Here is a 5,012-nt window from a genome sequence, read left to right as displayed (position 1 = left end):
CTTAAATGAAGTCTTTTGTTATATGCACAGCATATATTATCTAGAATATTTTTTATAACAGTTTCCAAAATAGATGCTTTTCATTTTGTAAAAGGAAAAAAATGAAGCCTAGAGAGGATATATAATCTGTACAACCCCCAATAGTTGAAATTAAAAACTGTTACTATGTGATTCCTAAAACTCCAACAGGACTCCTGTGCTCTAAAATATTGAGATCGATTCTGATCTGTTAATTGAAAAAAAAAATAGTTAATACAGAGGATCATAAGATAATCCTAATTTTTTTTTTTTTTTTTTTTAGAACAATAAACACTTTTATTACACGAGCTAAGACAGAAGGGAGGAGGACTCATTTGCCTTTCTGGGCTTTGATTTTCCTCAGATAGAACTCCAACTCCTTGCCTTCTAGCACATAGCCATCTGCTCGGCCACACTGTCCTGGTCTTGATGCAATGCAGGCAAGCAGCTTGCCCTGCTGGAACTGCTCCTCCAGGAGAGTGCTGATCTTAGCATTCTTCTTCCTTTCATCGTATTTCTTTTGAATTTTCTTTGATTGCTTTTTGTTTAAAATTTCTTCCTCCTCAGGAGTCAGCTTGGCTCCCTTCTTGCGGCCCAGGGGCAGTGCATAGTGGGATTCGAACCACTGTCCGTTCGGTGTGCTATCAATGAGCATGATGCAGTTCTTCACCAGGGTCTTGGTGCGGATCAGCTCATTATTGGACGCATTGTAGACAACATCAATGATCCTTGTTTTACGAGTAAAACACTCAGAACCCCAGGAGAAGTCCCCTACGTCCAGCCTCAAAGCCGGGTGCTACTTGTTGCCTCCTTGCACTCGGACAGTGTGTATGGGGCGGGGGCCAATCTTAGTGTTGGTGGCAGGGCATCCCAACTCATACTTCTGCTTCTGGTGGTAGGGCTTTCTCTTGCCCCCAGTCTTGCAGCGCTTGTGCCAGTTGTCCTGAGAGATGCCCATCGCTTGGCGCCGGCTGGAAAGAGCAATCCTACATATTTTAAATATTTTTAATGTAATGAACTAATATTCCCCAATGTTTGGGGTCAGTAGTATTTCTTTTAGTAGGAATTTTCAGATAGTTCACAAGCTATTTGAATGTAGGATCTGTCTAGATAGGTGGTTCTTAAGTTGTCTTCTTCAGATCAGCAGCATCAGCCTCAGAATCAGCCTGTAACTAGCTCCACCCTCTTCGTACTGAATCAAAAGCTCGAAGAGTGGGACCCAGCAATCTGTTTTAACAAGCTTTTTTTGATGATTATGGTGGGAAGAGAAAGAGAAGTTACAGAGGAAGAATTTATAGGATTCCAGAACTTGCTAACTAACTGAATATAAGATACAGTGGAGAAGATTGTTATTAAAACTGTGTATTGTTATTATACACAGTTGTCTGAACGATGGTGTCATTAGTAGAAATATGTAAGTCCAGAGAGCAGGTTTGTGAGCAAGATGATAGATTTAACTTGTGCTAGAGCTGGACCGGATGCTCAGGCCTTTTTAACCCCAAGCCTGTACTTTTACTATGACACCACATAGCTTTGTGTCAAGTATCTCTACTTTATTATTAAGGCCTGGAGTACCTCTGGCAGGCCTGTCACTTATAGTACTGAGGCTGCCACAGGATTCCAGGAAGCAGCAATATGTTTCGAGGTAATCAGAATTGAGTAAAATAGAGAATCTCAATCAAAAGCAGTGTGGAAGATGAAATCCTTTTGCTTCTTTGCTAAGGTGGCTGTTCTTTATGGGACTCAGTCATTTAATAGTGGACTGAAAACTATATGGTGGACACGATACTGGGCTCATAAAGGTATGAGGCAAATTATTCAGGATCTCCTTGATCTTCTGAACTACATATATATGAGACTTTTATTCAACTACATGTCTTGAATATATGACATTTACAAAATTGACCCATTCTCAATAGCTTTGTCATTTGAGAGACTGTAGAAACGTTAACATTTCTAAATCATGATATTAATCATAATGATTGCCCTTTATTTTCAGTAAATGTTTCATAAAATAATTATTTATCTTGTAGAACTTTTGCTTTCTCATGTTTTATAGATTGTTTGAATTTACAAACTAAGTTTTTTAGATTCGAGATATTTTATTAACTGCTACTACAAATAGTAAGATAGCTCAATTAGATTACCAAGTACAAAATAAACATACAAAATCAGTAGTTTACATACATTCAAATAATCTTTTGGAAGATTTAATGAAAGAAAATATTTCATATATAACAGTAACAAATATATTAATATGTTTGTCAATAAAAATGTGAGACCTATTAAAAATAAAAATTAAAATACCATTGAAGGAAAAAAAATAGCCTTTCTACAAATAGAAGAACCATATTATTGTGCAAATTAATTTGTGTATTTAACAAAATCTCCATGAAAATAGTTTTAAGCTAGATCACTTGATGCTAAATTTAGTGAAAAAATAAACATGGAAGTGGGACCAGCACTAAAACACATTAAGGCATTTTTCAAAGTCTAAATAATTTAAGAGTATCATACTGGTCTATTAGCAAAACAAAATGCCCAGATGTAAGCACACTCAGATACATATAGAAATTGAATGTATAAAGAGGACATCATCTCAAACCACTGGGAAAAAGAAGTAGTCAAAAAATGTTATAGGGATAAATAAAGTAATATCCTTGCCTTACCTCATATACCATAATAAATTCCATATGTGCCAAAGATTTTTTAAAATAACACAACCATTAAATAATAATAAGAAAACTTGAAAATTTTTTCTTTATAAATCTGGAGTTAGCAAGAACTATCTAACCTTTCATGACTCAAAAGCCCCAAGACATAAATTACTTCACTGGTACTTTTTGTTATATAAAAATCAATTTTTTATGGACAGAATCATCATAACAAACTTTTAAAAAAGACAACTAAGGGACATATATATAGCTCATATCAAAAGAATTGTTACTTCCTAACATGTAAATTGACAAAATCATAATCCTTTTGAAACACAGAAAAAGGAAATAAAATTAGCTATTAATAAAAAACAAGAAAGTTAACTTCACTCATTAAAAAAGAGAAATGTAAATTAAAACTGTGAATGAAAGTCCATTTTTTCTCTCTTCATTGGCAAAAATCCAAAGTTAGCTAACATACTCTATTGATAGGACTCTGGAGGGGAAAGCATTTTCTCATGCATTCTGAGCCATGTGTTAAAGTCACCCAGAATCATTGTGTTGTGGTCTATTTGACTCCTGGAATTGAGAAGGATTTGTGGCACATGGATGTGTCATTGTTTGGGGCATAAATATTTACAATTGTTATGTCTTCCTGTTTATGGTTCCCTTGAGCAGTATGAAATGTCCTTTTTTTCCCTTCTGACTATCTTTGTCTTGAAGTTCACTTTATCTGATATAAGGATGGAACCCCCCCCTTTTTATTGAGTCCGTGTTTGTGGTAGGTTTTTTTCTCACCCTTTCACCTTTAGTCTGTGGATGTCTTTTTCTGTGAGATGAGTCTCTTGAAGGCAGCGTATTTTTGGGTCTTTCTTTTTAATCCAATCTGCCAGTCTGTGTCTTTTGGATGTTAGGCATTTTCATTATAATGTGCCTTGATGTGGATCTGCTGTGATTTTGTGCATTTGGTGTTCTGTAAGCCTCTTGTATTTGATTTTCCATTTCATTCTTCAGGTTTGGGAAGTTTTCTGATATTATTTCATTGAATAGGTTGTTCACTCCTTTGGTTTGTATCTCTGTGCCTTCCTCAATCCCAATAATTCTTAAATTTGGTCTTTTCATGATACCCCATAGTTCTTGGAGATTCTGTTCATGATTTCTTACCATCTTCTCTGTTTGGCAACTTTATTTTTAAGATTAAATATTTTGTCTTCATTGTCTGAGGTTCTGTCTTCCAAGTGATCTGCTCTGTTGGTGATGCTTTCCATTGAGTTTTCTATTTGGTTTATTGTTTCCTTATTTTCAAGGATTTCTGTTTTCTTTTCTTTTCTTTCTTTTTTTTTCAGAATCTTTCTTTGTTAAAATGATCTTTTGCTTCCTGTAGTTCCTCTTCCAACTATTTATTGGTTTGATGGTCATTGCCTCCATTTGTTCCCTTATCTCATCCTTTGCTTTGCAAATCATTTTAATTATGTATATTCTGAACTCCTTTTCTGACATGTCTTCTACCATGCTGTCATTGGATTCTATTAATATGGAATGTTGGTTTGTTTGGAACACGTTCTTCCCTTGTTTTTTCATGTTGTTCATGTATCTTCCCCTCCAGCCCTATAGATCTGGGGTATTGCGGTTTTCCCCCTGTAGGTTTATGGTGACCCTATAGGCTTCCAAAACCTCTTCTTTAAGGGGGAGATCTATATTAGCAGCACCCAGTACAGACAATATGCAGCCCTAAGCCAGATAGTACCAATGAAGATGTTAATAGTATTGTCATAATAAACAGAGAGGAGGAGTTCAATTATTATCTGCAGTATAACAGATAGATTTGCAATGAGGTCTATAGTTTCTGATGGTGGACAAATAGGAAAGGGACGGGTGTACGATGTAACTGTTAATGGGATAAGAAAAGAATATATAGAATACTAGATTGTAGGAAGAGTGGAAGCGGAATCAAAAGAAGTTGGTTGTTAGCATGAGAAAAGGGAGAAAGAGACTCTGAGGAAACAGGTAAACAAAAAGAAAATAGAACAACAACAACAACAACAAAAAGAAATAAAAGCTTAGAAATTTTCAAAAAGGAGAAAAAAAAAAAACAAAAAAACTACATCACAACAGTCATATAGTATTTAAATCTCCCAGTCTTAAATAGCTGATGCATGAGAGGTAACTGACGATGAGCTTCCAATCTCTAGCAGGCATTTCAGGATGGGATTTGCCCCACCTAAAGATGGCAGCTTCTGCTTCCAGGATAATCCAAGGTGGCTGCACTGACTTCCAAACGTGTTGGCAAATGAGGAGCTGCAGCACAGGGCATGGGTCCTGATTCTGTGTGGGGTATGG

At 35.8% G+C, this 5,012-nt stretch overlaps 1 pseudogene across 1 annotated transcript; it reads right to left on the bottom strand.

Annotated features, from left to right (window-relative positions):
- Window positions 1-279: 279 nt before the first annotated feature.
- Window positions 280-984, bottom strand: LOC306669493 (small ribosomal subunit protein eS8-like; annotated as a pseudogene). Its single transcript has one exon. The product of its transcript is annotated as a small ribosomal subunit protein eS8-like (transcript).
- Between the last annotated feature and the right edge of the window lie 4,028 nt (window positions 985-5,012).

The sequence above is a fragment of the Sciurus vulgaris genome, assembly GCF_902686455.1.
Source record: "Sciurus vulgaris genome assembly, chromosome: 9".
Lineage (NCBI taxonomy): Eukaryota > Metazoa > Chordata > Mammalia > Rodentia > Sciuridae > Sciurus > Sciurus vulgaris.
The sequence above is the reverse complement of the archived record's forward strand: the minus strand, read 5'-3'. Positions and strand labels throughout refer to the sequence as shown.